This window comes from Amborella trichopoda, chromosome 4 (assembly GCF_054954075.1).
Source record: "Amborella trichopoda isolate Santa Cruz 75 chromosome 4, AtrichopodaSantaCruz75HAP2 v2.0, whole genome shotgun sequence".
NCBI classification, from domain to species: Eukaryota; Viridiplantae; Streptophyta; class Magnoliopsida; order Amborellales; family Amborellaceae; genus Amborella; species Amborella trichopoda.
In genome coordinates, this window is record NC_142339.1 from 11537920 (window position 1) to 11554422 (window position 16503).

At 33.2% G+C, this 16503-nt stretch overlaps 1 non-coding gene and 1 pseudogene across 2 annotated transcripts; both read right to left on the minus strand.

Moving 5' to 3' along the window:
- Positions 1-1499: 1499 nt before the first annotated feature.
- On the minus strand, positions 1500-10013 carry LOC148782294 (ABC transporter G family member 1-like; annotated as a pseudogene). Its single transcript, XR_016053208.1, has 7 exons — positions 9126-10013; positions 5894-5973; positions 4553-5104; positions 3415-3543; positions 3145-3339; positions 2832-2918; positions 1500-2174 (listed from the first exon to the last, which is right to left on the minus strand). The product of XR_016053208.1 is annotated as an ABC transporter G family member 1-like (transcript).
- A 3505-nt stretch (positions 10014-13518) lies between these two features.
- On the minus strand, positions 13519-13643 carry LOC148782295 (small nucleolar RNA SNORD14). Its single transcript, XR_016055162.1, has one exon. It is a non-coding gene; the product is annotated as a small nucleolar RNA SNORD14 (small nucleolar RNA).
- Positions 13644-16503: the final 2860 nt, after the last annotated feature.

Below are 16503 nucleotides of genomic sequence, written 5' to 3' on the forward strand. Positions count from 1 at the left end.
ATATCCTATATTTTACACTAAAATCTTACTTTTTTATCTAATAATGTATTTCAATTCTATATTTTATATTTTACACCAAAGTCTAACTTTTGTTTTATAGTGAATAATGTATTTTAATTCAATCTTATTTTCAATACATTTGATTAAGTTCAAATTTTAAGTATCCATGCTTCTTATCATAATACACTTGTAAAACATTATTAAAAATATATTTCAATGGCAAAAATACAGCTATAAATTTGAAATTTTTTTATATATTTTGTTAATTATTATTTTTTTATTTTATTTTTATTTTGGTTATATTGTGAGATGGTGATAGAGAAGTTTCTATAAGGCCTAGGTATTATGAAAACAAGATAAGCCACACCTAAAATCCTCATCTAGAAAGTACTTTTGGCAGCATAAATCTCCATGATGTATCTAAAATCAATTTTCAACATCGATAATGAAATTTGAAACTCAAAAAATGATACACATATTGAGAATCTATGAAAACTTGCTTTTAGGGGAAAATGGATGGCCTAGATAATTTGATACAATATACATTATTTTTAGAGCTTAAAATCCTAATTTTTTTCCAACCATAACGTTCAAGCTGAAATGATCGATGTAAATATTTTCCAATACTTGAATCGCAATTTCCAATATTTTGATAGGGCTGCAGCCTTATCAAACAAATTTCCAGTATTGATTCCCCAAATTTGAGCTAAATTAAATAAAATAAAAGTTAAAACACAATTCACACTCTCAAAAAATGAGACTATAACATATATATGTCGATTTTTAAATTTTGATAATTATAAATTTTGCTTGAGTGATGCCTAAATTGCGATCAATCCTATATTTCATGAGCTCATTGAGAGAGAGCAAGGAAGTACAATAATAATACGTAACACTTTTTTTTTCTTTTGGGAATACATATATATTTTTTTTTTTTTTTTGATAAGTCAGTTGGGGAGAAAGCCTCATCCCAAAATTTTTATTAATAATAGAATACATTCACATAATTACTATACAATAAATAAATGGCAATGGAAAAACATATACAATGACCCTAGCCTAACATGTACATTAACTTCATTTCAAGTAAACAGATGATCTCTGCCCACCATGAAGGGGACTGCGTCATATTTGATAATTTCGAGGGTTATCCAACCTCATAGTAATAAGTGTACCAATACGTGTACTGTATATTTACCCTGGAGATCCAACTTCCATGTTCCAACGAAATCAGCTTGTTTCATCTGTCAAATGGACAAAGAGATAGGAAGAAAACTTGTATCTTCACTATTATCAACACTTAGATATAAAATCAGTAGTAATTTTGCAATAAATTAATTTGTACAGTAAGAAACAAATTCTATTCTAGGAGAAAAGGGCATTTCTTTCTACTCTTCTGTCGCTTGCTAGGAAGGCCGAGCTAAAAGGGCCCAAAAAGCCCTTACATATTGGAGTATGGCCACAAAGGCCTCACGACTGCCATTTACCTCATGGTCTCATTTTTCTATTATTTTAAAAGACATTTAATAATATTATTTACTTTATGCTATTTTCAATAAGTTACTTTTCAACTAATTTTTCTTCATCACATTCTCACTAAACTTAATTATGCCCAAGAACATGAGCCTATATAAAACCACCATGCCCAACAATATGGCCAAGTCCACCCACTTGGAGTACCCCATCTCCACTTGCCATGTCTCTGTTAAAATCTTCTCTCCTGTTATGGTGGGTGACCCTCCTACTAAGCCATTAGGGAAAGTAAGACCCTCAAACTCATTCTTGTAAAAACCTTGGTTAGCAAACTTATGGAATGCGATTTAGTACATTGGGTACTTCCAAAACGGCTTAGGCAAGTCGTTAGGCAGTCGGAAAAAGCCACCGTTCAGCATCATGACACCTTGGATACCGGCACCGGTGATGATGCCCATGAGGAAGTCGGGGACGAGGCTCGCAACAATCATCATGAGGCTCTCTACAAGCATCATGCACACAAAGAGGACTAGAGCAAAGTAGATGAAGTGCTCCGCTCCATCTTGAAGACGAGCCAGGTAGTAGGTGATGGCTCCTGGGATTAGAGAGATGAGGAGGAGGTAGGGGGTGGAAGAGATGGTGTTTCCAATCACATAGGCGCCCACGCCATAGTGCCCGTTTAGTCTCTCACGCCCGAAGATCTGTGACCATGAGGATCAATCCATGTGAGAGACACATAGAGAGAGCGAGAGTCTCTAGTCATTTGCATCTTGGATTATTAGGTGAGATGTTTTGACCCCTCGATGTAATTTTTTCGTTTTCTTCTAATCTTTAAGCTTTTTATATGGAAAATATTTATATAGAGCCGAGGCTCTAAACAATCAAATTAGAGTCCACCTAAAAATTTTTGAGGTTGTTTTGATGCCCAAATATCCTTAAATTGATAATCTCGATATCAAGATTCATAGACATGAGAAAAAATTGGATTTCAAGTTTTAGAAATAGTGTATCTTGTAACGCATTTTTGGACCGTCAATTTTCAAGTTTTCATAGATATGCTTGATCTACAGTGTTTTTCAAACTTTGAATTTCATTACTAAAGATGAAAATATATTTTAAAGCTATCACAAAGATTTCCAGTATTTAAACTACCTTTCTCGATACTATTTGAAGGTGCGCTTTACTTTGATTGTTTAGAGCTTATGCTCTATACAAATTGCACCCTTTTTATATAGGTTCATGGTTCCGTACTCTTGATTCTTTTTTCTTTAGTATTCTAAGTCAGTCATCAAAATTTTTCTTATTGTTGCTGTAAAAAGGAAAATAAATATATGGAAAGATAGTAATGAAAAAACGACCTTCATGTCCTCCACAAAGGAAGGGAAGCCGCCAATCGCCATGAACGTCCAAAATGCTGCCACAAACATGAGCATGGACCCTCTCGCCTAAAATGTTTGTCAATACAAAACACACGAGAACCATGATATTTAGAAGGTAGAAAGCATAGGTTGTTCAACTTTTGATTGAAGTTTAATGGACTCAAGGCAAAGGCGATCAGGTGCCACAACATGACATTTTGAGTTCCATTTTTACCACAAGTAAGGCTGTTCCCCACTGATCTACCCTAAAAAGCAAAACAAACTTTGAATTGAAGCACAATGTCACACTAACCTGAATGGAGCCAAAGTTGTGGCCAATGTCAAAGAAGATGGTGCCTACACACACACACAACGCAATGTAGATTCCTAGACGCAAACAATAATATCCCAAATCCCTATGCATGTTCACAAAAGATCTTCTTGTCAAGACTGATGCTTGTGTAAAGAAGCTTGCTTGGCTTCCTTTCTTTGTCAATGCTTCTCCCTCCTATAACAAATCTTTCAAAGAGTTAGACATACACACATATGGAGAGAGAGAGAGATTGAGAGAGAGAGGTCTTACACTCTTGGATATATCAGCTACACGAGCAAGGACTTGTTTGGCCATGGTGGATGACTTGTAAGACTTGACTAAGATATCAATGGCCGCATAAGCTTTTATGGCCTTGGCCTCGGGACCTTGTTCAATATCCTAAAGAAATTGTCTACTTCTTAGTGACAAGCAACAACCTTGGATGAACAAACACCAGCCCAAATCCAAGAATTGCAAGCCTAGGAGTGCTTGAAAAAGTATTGGGCTTGACTTGGGCCATCATATAAATATATATGATATATATTCTCCAGCATGGCATAACTCGGCCCATTGGCCAGTGCACCTTACTTTTTAGAAAAATTTCAATAAAAGTGTCGAAACCCATTGCAATGTAGCTCAAAGAATAAAAAGATTACAAATTGCACTTAATATAAATGGATATATGAATCGGGTACTTAAAGAAATTGTGGAAACTTTGTCTTCCAACTTGCCCCAATTCGATATTAGGAAGCCATAACAATTAAGGGTTCTTTGGTAATTTTAGCCCCAAATAAGCTTTAACAAGGATGTAGTTTGTATAGAGCCTAGGCTCTAAACAATAAAATTAAAGCCTACTTTCAAATAGTATTGAGAAAATCTTTGTGAAAGCTATAAAATATATTTTCATATTTGCTTATAAAGTTTCAAGTTTCAAATTATCCATGAAACTTGAAAATCTTGAAAATTGACTGTCCAAAAATATGTTACAAAATACAATATTTTGAAAATCTTGAAAATTTTGATGTCGAGATGATCAAGTTGAAGATATTTGGGAATCAAAACAACCTCTTTTAGTAAATTTTTATAGGAAGGCTCAAATTTGATTGTTTAGAGCCTCGGCTCTATATAAACTTTTCCCATAACTAAATGACACTTTTGAGGGTAAAATTACCAAAAACCTCCAATTTTTTTGGCTTGTCATTACTGATTGGGTGAAATTTGGATAGTTTTCAACCTTTTCTTTGATGAAGTGCTTGATTGATAATGAAATTTAAAGGCATATCCCCAATTGTAATTTGTAATATTTTAACCCATTTAGTGATATTGTAAAGGTTTCAACCCATTTTCCCTATTTTCTTGGCCCAAACCCGGTCCAAAAGCCCACATAGATTGTGCATATTCCAATTACCTTATCAAAGTCAGAGTTGATGGTGCGGAGGAAGTGATCTGATGGGTTTCTCAGTGAAGGGCAAGGGAACCCACTCAGTGTAAAAAACTCACTGGCTGCAGTGGCCGGGCAAAAATACACAGTTTTCCCAGTGGAGAGGAGGCATAGTGTGCTGAAGAGGGCGAACACCTCAGCACCAGGCTGGTGTATCGATGCCACCACGGTTCGACCATCATGCGAAGCCAAACGTACAATTCGAGTCATGACATGGTAAGATGCTGCACTGTCGAGCCCACTAGTGGGCTCATCAAGAAGGAGAAGGCTAGGTCTCGTGAGGATCTCAATACAAACGCTCACCCTTCTCTTTTGGCCACCAGTTAGTCCCTTAACGCCCCAACCCCCTATCCTTGTATGCATCGCATCTTGTAAACCCATCTCTCTGATGGTTGTCTCAGCCCTCTCTCTCTTTTGGGAGCTCGACATGGTGCTGGTCAACTGGAGCTGGGCTGAAGAGTACACCGCTTGCCATACCGTGAGGGTGGTCATGAGTGTATCATCTTGGGTCACATGGGCCTAGGTTCCAAAAGGCATATGAGCCTATATAGATTAGAAATTGAAAGTGAGCGGTGCTGGATCGGTCCTTTGCATCTACGAAGAGGTTTATATAGAGGCGAGGCTCTAAACAATCAAATTAGAGCCCACCTTAAAAATTTCATTAGAAGAGGTTGTTTTGATGTCCAAACATCCTCAAATTGATCATCTCGACATCAAGATGCATGGACATGAGAAGCAACATAAATTTCAAGTTTTGGAAATAGTGCATCTTGTAATGCATTTTTGGATCGTCAATTTTCAAGCTCTTCATGTTTTCACGGATTTGCTCTATCAACACTATTTTTGAAGCTGTAAAATTTTTAATTAAAGACTAAAAAATATTTTAAGGCTATCACAAAGATTTCCAATATTGAAACCATATTTCACGACACTATTTGAAGGTAGGCTTTACTTTGATTGTGTAAAGCCTCGGCTCTATACAAACCGCACCATTACATTTAAGGTGCATGATATATCCTACACCATGGAAACATGTATTGCGTTCTAAATGATGAATGGTCGAGATTTACTCTATCCAATTGACTGCTCATCATCAAGAATTGTTGTTAATCTCTCAATGGTTTTTGGATGTCCCCATGGTGTAGCACATACTAAATAGAACTTTAGGAACCCTGTTCTTCTATTTAGGAACCATGTACCTTAGTATAGGGTCCAACGACTAAATTAAGAGGGCTCAACGACTAAATTAAGAGGGCTGATCCCAATGTAAAATCCAGAATTAATGCATCAAGTAAGGTATGTCCATACCGATGTTCCATATGCTAGGGCTTGTTTCCGACCATTGACAAGGATCTCCCCTATTTGTTTTGTGTTAGAACTCACTCGGCCTACAAATCAAGCAATCCAAGTGTAGGACATCACAATTGTCAGAATACAAAGAGCACTCCTGAAAAATGAAAGGGCTGTGTGATCTAGCACAACATGTACAATCAAATTTTTTGCATTCTTTCTTATGCAATACCGGCTAGATGACTTACATATGTCTAGAAAATATAACATTAATTTACAAAAATAAAACCAAATACAACCTAGGATCTTCTCTTGCATACCATTGCAATTCTATGAAAAAAATATAGTTAAATTCATTATTTTTAACAAATACTTGTATTAGTAGGAATTTAGAAGAGATGCTATCCTTGTACAATAGAGTCTTAATGAACAAAGTTTATTTTCGTAAATATTAAATTTAAGTCCTCGAATTATAAGGAGTCCCTTAATTTTTATTTCCAATACAAATAAGGAATGCGACATTTTTTAATTTTTATAAAATTTAATTATTAACATTTTATTGTTAAACATAATTTATTTCAATTTAAATTATGAAATTTAAAAATAAAGTAATAATGTTAATGCATCAAAGGCTATCTATTTTGATTGATAGCTGCTCGTGACTAAACACACTCATTCAAGGAAGGAACAAGTTTAGATGAGGTGTGAACGTCAAACTATAGAGGTAAAGTGTACCATAAACATCCACTTAAAATTAATCATCCCGGCCACAGAATATAAGAATATACAAGAAAGATTTCAAGTCCTAGAATTAATGCAATGAACTATTTGGACCATTCATTTTCTAAAATTTAAAGTAAGTTTAGATTAACTATGTCTGAACTATTTTTGGAGCTTTAAATGCATAATTCAGAGAAATATAGATTTTCAAGCTACTATTGCTCGAGCAAATGGAGAAGTAAAAATCTAATCCGAGATTGGAACCCTAATTATCGTATCAAATTGCATTGCCTGCCTTTTATAGGTAACTTCAAATAATCTGTATTTTTTTTTAAATAACATTTTGTTTTCTTTTGGATAAGTTGGGTTACTGAAATTAGGCTCCCCTAAAAATAGGGGCGAACCAGGTTGTCAGCATTATTACGCTTAAAAGGACGAGAAAACCCTAATGTTCCAAAAAATTTGTGCATCCAAACAAAGTATAAACAACCAAACATCATTTTTGGTGGTATTAGAACTTCGCTTTGATTAGAATGTTCCGTTTTGTTACGGCATGTTTGGTTGGTGCACGTTAAAATTGCCTTATACATATTTTTGTAAATAAAACTCATCATAAAATATTTTACTTTAAAATGGTCCACTTTGCATAAAACTATAACCACATTTCAACCCATGGCAAGCATTTCTCTGGTTTTATTTAAATATAATATATAAATTACTAATATATATTTATTTTATGTTATGTTATATTATACTCTATGTTTTATATTATTAATGTATATTAGTATTATATATAATAGATATTACCTCTATATCTATGTCTTCTCACATATTTTTGGATTTTGTTAAAACCCCAACGACAAATGCTATCCCCACTTGGACCAATACAACACCAAAAGTGCGTCAGAAAGGGTGGAGTTGAAGCTTATCCTTACATATCCAGTCCCTATACATTGGATTCAGAACTAATGGAATAGCTATATAATATATAAAGAAGAAAGTTTATATAGAGCTGAGGCTCTAAACAATAAACTTTGAGCCTACCTCAAAAAGTTCACTAAAGAGGTTGTTTTGATGCTCAAATTTATTCAAATTGATCATCTTGACATCAAGATGCATGGACATGAGAAAAAAAGGATTTCAAGTTTTGCAAATAGTGTATTTTGTAATGCATTTCTAGACCTTCAATTTTCAAGTTTTCATAGATTTACCGATCTATACTTTTTTTGAAGCCTTGAACTTTATAAATAAATATGGAAATATATTTTCAGGCTATCACAAAGATTTCTAGTAGTGAAACCATATTTCTCGACACTATTTGAAAGTAGGCTCTAATTTGATTTTTTAGAGCCTATGCTCTATACAAACTGCACCCATAAAATTATATACTATATTACGTATATTTATATTATACTGAATTATATTATATAGATATATATTATATTTATAATGTATTACATATTATATCTAATATATTTAGTTTATTATATATAATATATAATATATTGTATTTTATTAATATTTAAATATTATTTGAATAAATATAACTATATATTTTAAGTTATAATAATTAAATAACACATGTATTTAAGTACTAAGCAAGTTATCGAACATATGAATTACCCAAAAAAAAAAACAAATTGCCAAACACATGTTAACAAACTTTGAGAAATGAAAGTTTACGAAAGTCTTTTTTTTTGCAAAGTGTTTACGTCTATAAATATTTTTTTCCAAATAAACATGCCGTTAGACCAAGCCCGGATCACAAGAGCCTACCTAGACCACTAAGGGCTTCTACCAAATAAAAAAATCAATCGGCCAAAATATTTTGCACTCCCCCTTGGGAGTACCTATTTACTATGGGTAAAACTCAATTTAGAAGCACTTTTAGGATTCCAAATTCCGAAGATGTAACCTTCTCAATCCATAAACTAACTTTACTAAATTTTTTTTTAATGAATCACAACCTCGATGTACTTAAACAACAATGCCTCAAGATTAAAAAGAGGCTGTTCATTTCTTGGAGGTTTAGATCGAAGTACTAGAGAACTCAAAATCAAAATTCTCTTCCCAAAATAATGATAGGGGGTTCCTCAAATCTGAGATAAAAAATCCTTTTAAGTCAGTCTTTTCCCCAAGGGATAAATTAATATGTGAACAATTGTTTCATGCGGGCTGGACTGCATTTCTACAATATGCGATCGATAGGTATAAAGTATCCCTCTTAAAGATGGATGCAAGTAGGTGATCCATCTAAACGGTCCAAATGTTTTTTTTTTAATATAATTATTATTTATAATTTCATAATATATTTATTTTCATATTCATGATCTCCATGGTAAAAATTATATATTCGCTAATTATTAGGATTAAATTATATTTAAAATAAGTATAATTTAATTGCCAAGCCCACATTTCAACATTTGCGGGCTTGGCCGCATGCTAACCACGTCCTTAATATTTTCCCACATGAACATAGTGAACATGCTCAATAATAAAAAAATCTAAAGTTGAAAGAAAAGCCTCAAACCTGCAAGTGCATCAAGAAAGGTTGACTTTCCGCACCCTGACGGGCCCATGATAGCCAAGACCTCGCCTGGTTGGGAGCACCCATTGAGCCCCTTTAGAATTGTGCACGCACCCTCTGTCCCAGGAGCCGTGACCCACAGATCGGTCCATGTTAATGACAATTTGGACCCAGTGGAGCCTACTGGATCGATATCGGGCCGAACAGACTTATGCTTGGTCCTACCCATCTCCACACTAGTCTCAGCAGTGTGTTTAGAGCAAATCTTGGCCGGTTGCAGAGCTGGTGAATTGAGGTGGAAGAAGCATTCGGTGGTGGTTGATGCATCCTCATCTGTGTCGGAGACATTTAGGCTCGGGTTTGGTTGGAATGGTTTGGGAGTGATTTCATCAAGGGAGATGTCGTCTTTGGATTCATGTTGGAAGGGATTGTGGCCGAGGAAAGAGTTTGGGGATTGTGTTGGGCTCGACCTCGGCGTCCATCGTGGGACATAACGGGGTGAGGCCATCGAGATTGAGAGCAGCTTGAACAAGAATGTAGGGGAAAGAGAGAGAGAGAGAGAGAGTGAGAGATAGAGAGATAGAGAGAGAGAGAGAGGGGAGGGGCGGACGGGGGCTGGGAAGACTGGTTTGAGGGGACGATGGTTTTAAACTCTTTTTGGTCCATTTAAAATGCGCGTGTAGAGGTATTTTGATCATTTTAGTTTATCGAAAATATTTTTTGAATATTTTTCGCTAGTGCGATTTTAATAGAGGAATGAACATAAAAAATTTAGTGTCAAATTAGTCTATAGAAAAAAGGAAAATCCACACATAGTACATCAAGCAATGAACTTAGGGGCCCGCTTGTGGAAAAAATGGCTCCTGCCATTGTTTCAAATGGCTCCTGCCTTTGCTTCAAAAGAAAATTTAATGGCCTCAATCATCAATGCAAACAGTTGCCTATCTCTCTCTCCAATGACTTAGAGATGCAGTTGTCTGTCTCTTGACATGGAGATGACCCACACATCTTTCTCTCTCTTAGATGGTTTTAAGAGGACCTGACTTTCTACATTTATCATGGAAATTTTTTTACTGAATCACATCAATGCATCGTGCCTATCTTCATGTATAGAAACTCCATCTTTCGACATGATTTAGAGGTGTGCCTTCTTGGATTATTTACGATGGATACCTCAAGGAAATACTCTCTAATTTCCCGGAACTAGTTTTTGGGTCCACACGTAAATTTTGCCTCCCCTATAGAAGGAACTCGCGAGGAGGGCTTGTAGCAAGCATTTCATCAGTGCTTGTTTTGTCAATGGAAGCACCATGGAAGCTAGAAAAGGAGCCCTTCTTCCCCACCCTCTGCGTCTTATCCCAATATTACCATTCACTGCTGTCATGTGCTTTTTCGATTTCTCCATGGCCTTAGAGGGCTCCCCATTTTGTAGAGAAAATGAAATAGTGGCCCCCTTGGATTTCAAAGCTTCTAATTCCAACCCAAATGCTACATTGAAGGTCCAAATGGATTCCTGGAAGGGGTTGAATTGTTGTGAGTGGGAAGCAGTGGAGTGCCACAGTTCCTCTTGTAGTGGTTCCTACCTTTATATTATTTTGGGATGGGTTGATGCAATAATATAAATCCAACGGCCCATATTAAAAATGGGTTGATCAGATGCTGACGACTTCATTTTATAATATAATTTTAATATTTTTTTTCTATAAATCCCAATCACATGAAATTTGGAATATCCATTCTTCTCATCAAGACACATCCAAAAAAAGTTCTACAAAATAATTTAAAATAATAAATTAATCAAAATTCCCTTTAAACTTTTTAAGTGTATTTTGGTCTTTTTATTAATTATTTTTTGATATCTTTATGTGATTATTCTATTTTTAAAGATAAAAGCCTTAAATTTAAAATGATTTAGATTTATAGGAAAAAAATAAAATTAAAATGCAAAATACAATCCTAATCATTAGATCACCCTAAAATCAATATGGGCCATTGAGCATTCACTGTAACTATCAGGTAACTATCAGCTAGCGGCCTGCCCTCATATTCTCCCTGTTATTGTATATTAAACTTCCCATGTTTTTTTTGTTCTTTCAATGCACATTTTTATTAAGGGTGTGGTTACAACATTAAACAATTCAATTAAGGTGAACCTCCAAATTTTATCATAACTTGTAATTTTGGTATTAAAAATTCTTAAGATTATTTGAAAAACTATTTTCACATCTAATTATAAACCTTTAAGCTCTAAAAATAGTTAAAATCAAGTAGATCTAGATATGTATGAAAATCTTGAAAATGGATGGTCTATATATATGTATGAAAATCTTGAGAATGGACGGTCTAGATAATGTGTTGCACTATGCACTATTTTTTAGATTTTAATCTTTTTTTTTTTCTTTTTCATATTCATACATCTCAATGTCGAGATAATCAAATAGAAGATTTTTCAACATTAAAACAACCTTTTTCAAATGGATTTTTTAGGCGCATCCGTAGTTCTACATTTTAAGGTACATTTCATGGATGCAACCCTATGTAAACTTTTTCAGTGATCTCCTTGTAGTATAGGTATATAGTTTCACATAAGATGTTTCTAAATAATTGTGATCTCCTTATAGTATAGGTATATGGTTTCATATAATATGTTTGTAAATAATTGTGATCTCCTTGTAATATAGGTATATGGCTTCATTGAATACATCGCTTCTTTTTAACTGGGTTATGTTATTGAGAGTTTGTTTGAACTAATTTTTTAATGTATTTCCTACACTCTGTTTCCTGCCTCGCCTTTGGATGTCGTACATGCGGAGATAATATGATGGAGGTATATGAAGTAATTATTTAAATGGTGTGGTTTCTGAAGGGTTACAACCTCAATATGCACTATTCATTTTATTTTTTTTATATTCATGCATCTCAATGTCAAATCTCAATATCAAGATGATCAATTAGAGGATTTTTCAGCATTAAAATAACATTTTTAGTTGGATTTTTAAGGTGCACCTTTAATTCTACTTTTTAAGATTGCAACCTTTCATAAACTTTTTCATTATTTAAATAATCTTTTACATATTTAATTTTGTATTAATTCCTACATAAATTTAACTGGGACTAAGAGTTTTATTATCATCAACCTCCAAAACCAAAACTGATTTAATTTTTACAAACAATTTATAGAGAACCAACTCTCATTGGAAGAGATTTTTGATGAGAGAAATTTGTTGGAGGTTTGTTTCCAAACAAAGTTTATTGTTTTATACGAATTGGAAAATGATTTTTGGAGTGAGACAAGTTTGTTTTCAATCAATGTTTAACTGTATTATATTGATTAGAATACAGTATTTTTCATTGTGATTTTGTATGCAACGAAACAACTCAAGAACGTCTATTTCTAATCTCGCCACACTTATAGTCAACCGCAACCCAAAATAAGAAACATGAATAGTAACCATTTTAAATGTATATAATATGATCTCATTCCCTCTACCAAAGTAATGTAATTTTTAATAATTTTAAGACTACGCTTTTCACTGCCTTCCTACTTTCGTGATACATCTGTTGCAAATTTTCCCTTCGCCGGAAAAATTTGAGTTTTTCAAGAGAATATAAATTTAGTTTTTGTTGCACTAAACAAGAAAGCGCAATTGTTTTTTGGGGAAATTATAATTCCCCCCCCCAAGAGCTAAACTTTCGTGAAAATCGAAAGCTCTGATACATTCCATAGCATGGCCAAGTTAATATACTTTTGAGAAATTAGAAACAAACAAAAAAGGCCCAAATAAAAATGAGAGCTACCTTATATGGATAACTCAGTTAAAAGGCCCGAAACAACTAAAGTAAAGCCTAGAAAATCAAATTAAAACTTTGAAGACGTTATTTTGATGCCAAAAACATTGATAATCTCAAAAGGAAAAATATTTTAAATCTTGGTATCCGTATCTCTTGTAATACGTTGTAATACATTTTGTGGAACATTAGAGATGTTGAACATAAATTTTCCTGCCATCAACTTTAAATGCGATTGAAAAAAATCAATTTAAACATGAAAAAAAAACATATTAAAAGTCAAACTACATCCAGGAATAACACAGAGGAATACTCACTCCAAAACGAGTATCACAACCAGCAAAAATATTCTAAAATGTTAATACAGTACATAAGAATTCATAAAAATCTTAAAAATGTCAAAAGAGCAAAGAAGAATTCATAGAGAGATCGAGAGAATAAGCAAGAATAAGATAACAAAAATTAACCAAAAGAGACCACTAAATAGATGGACAAGAAGATCTGAGAGAGAGAGAGAGAGAGAAAAAGAGAGAACGAAGACATAACTTCTAAAAAAGCACAGACTTTAAAGAAAGACAGGAGTAGGACTGAATTTTGTGAGAGAGAGCGTCTCAGACATCCAAGGAAGAGTTAGGCAGCATTAGCTCTCAAGCCTGGCGGGGCGAAAGCTCTTAGGCGGCCACTGCGAATGGTTTTTTGAGAAAGAAGCGTTTCCTTTTATCATCATTGACACAACCATTCATCCAATATAAACATCTTCACATGAAGATCACATCAAAACCATTACAGAGTTATCAAAGACCTTGATTTAAAAAGCCCAACAGATCAGAGAAACAAACCCATTGAAAGGTTCATTATGTTATCATCCCGACCTCGAGATATATAGGTGTAAACAACAAAAAAAGTTATTTCAAGGTTGGTTTGAAGTTTGAAAGGTTTTTAACGGATCATCTCGACATCGTGATGTATGTTGAAAAAACAAAAATAAATAAATTTCAAGTCCCAAATATAGTGCATCTTGCAACACAATATGTGAATCGTCTATTTTAAAGATTTTCATGTGTTTATAGATCTACTTGAATTAAACTATTTTTTGGGTCCAAAATTTAGAATTAGAAATGAGAATAGATTATTAAGCTATCCTAAGAATTTTCTTCATCCAAATTATATCTTGTACTAAAATTTGGTATTGCAGCTTATTTTGATTTTTTAAAGTTGCAATCTTATACAAACCACACCATTAAAAATATTACATTGCTTATTCTCTATTATCTTTTTCTACCATTTCATATTTTATGAGTCCACATACTCATGTAGAACTGCGGTCCTCTTAATAATTTATTTTACAAAATTTAACAAATATAAATAAAAATAGATTATTAAACTATCCTAAGAATTTTCGGTGCCCAAATTATATCTTATACTAAAATTTGGTGTTGCGCCTTACTTTGATTATTTAAGGTTGCAACCTTGTACAAACCACACCCTTAAAAATATTGCATTGCTTATTCTTTACTCTCTTTTTTACCATTTTATATTCTTTGAGTCCACAAACTCATGTAGAAATGTGGTCCCCTTAATAATTTAATTTTGAAATAGAATTTGATCCTAATTTTGAGGGAGTACATAATATTTAACAAGGAGAATATTAGCCTCTAAAAATAAAGATTTTATAAAACTAGAAATAAGATTTTTTTTAAAAAATATTTGAATTTTACTTTTTCTTTGGAAGACTTTTATTTATGTGACCCGATTTTGGGGGACAGTGTAGATCTCCAAGTCCTTATAGTAACATGTGGGGGCTTGGACACACCAAACAATTTTCCTTACATTGAGGGTATTTTAGTCCTTGGATTATTTTTTAGGGAAAGTCTTAAGTGTGACCCTACCCACATATAAAATATATGTGATCTGTGCTCTCAATTGTAAGATCTGAGAAGATGGCTGGAATACCTTGAGTCACAATGCCATAAGTTGGCTCTTGAGTGTCAGATCTTGATCCGACGGCGAAATTTTTATTGTAATATTTTTATTCTATAAATCATTTTGCAGCGAAATTTGGGTCACATATATATCTGACAGGGGTGAGCATAATATACCTAAATTAACAAAATATTTCCCCAGATAAAACAATACTAGAATACCCTTTAAAACTTTAGAGGCATTCTGGTTATTTATTCTCCACATAAATATTTTTTTATTTTTTTGCTAGGTGGCCAATAAGAAGATGGGATACCTTAGTAGAATAAATATTTTTTTATTTTTTGCTAAGTGCCCAATAAGAAGATGGGATACCTCAAATTTAACTTGATTTTCTTAATTAAAAATCAAATAATGTTTTGGTGTGACATTGTAATATGAGCAATCCTAACAATCTATTCAAATTGAACAGCTGAGAGGTGGGATCACATGAAATCTATATGTGGGTGGGTCATGTAGAATGCTTTCCTTATATACCTCTTCAACAGAGGGGCAAGTTAACAATATTAGTTTGAGAGCAGCCCGTGTCACTCTTTCGCCACTGAACATTTTGTTAGATGTTATATGCATCTTAAAAAAAAACAAAGAAGAAGACATTATTGAATTTCTGGGTGCAACAAAAAAAAGGTCATTACCTTCATAATACAATTACAAAGTATATGGATCATCGACCTCATGTTTCTGATTGAATTCCATGGATGGGCTCTTCTAAGTTCAAAGAAGCCATAGGGAAGGGAACACCTATGGGAAGCCACTACGTTGCGATAAGAGAAATTTACAGAAAATGGTCATGTATATCCTATATCTTAAACTAAAATCTTACTTTTTTATCTAATAATGTATTTCAATTCTATATTTTATATTTTACACCAAAGTCTAACTTTTTTTTTATAGTGAATAATGTATTTTAATTCTATCTTATTTTCAATACATTTGATTAAATTCAAATTTTAAGTATCCATGCTTCTTATCATAATACACTAGTAAAACATTATGAAAAATATATTTCAATGACAAAAATACTCCTATAAATTTCAAAATTTTTATATATTTTTTTTATTATTATTTTTTTATTTTATTTTTATTTTGGTTATATTGTGAGATGGTGATAGAGAAGTTTCTATAAGGCCTAGGTATTATGAAAACAAGATAAGCCACACCTAAAATCCTCATCTAGAAAGTACTTTTGGCAGCATAAATCTCCATGATGTATCTAAAATCAATTTTCAACATCGATAATGAAATTTGAAACTCAAAAAATGATACACATATTGAGAATCTATGAAAACTTGCTTTTAGGGGAAAATGGATGGCCTAGATAATTTGTTACAATATCCATTATTTTTAGAGCTTAAAATCCTAATTTTTTCCCAACCATAACGTTCAAGCTGAAATGATCGATGTAAATAATTTCCAATATTTTGATAGGGCTGCAGCCTTATCAAACAAATTTCCAATATTGATTCCCCAAATTTGAGCTAAATTAATTAAAATAAAAGTTAAAACACAATTCACACTCTCAAAAAGTGAGACTATAAAATGTACATGTCGATTTTTAAATTTTGATAATTATAAATTTTGCTTGAGTGATGCCTAAATTGCGATCAATCCT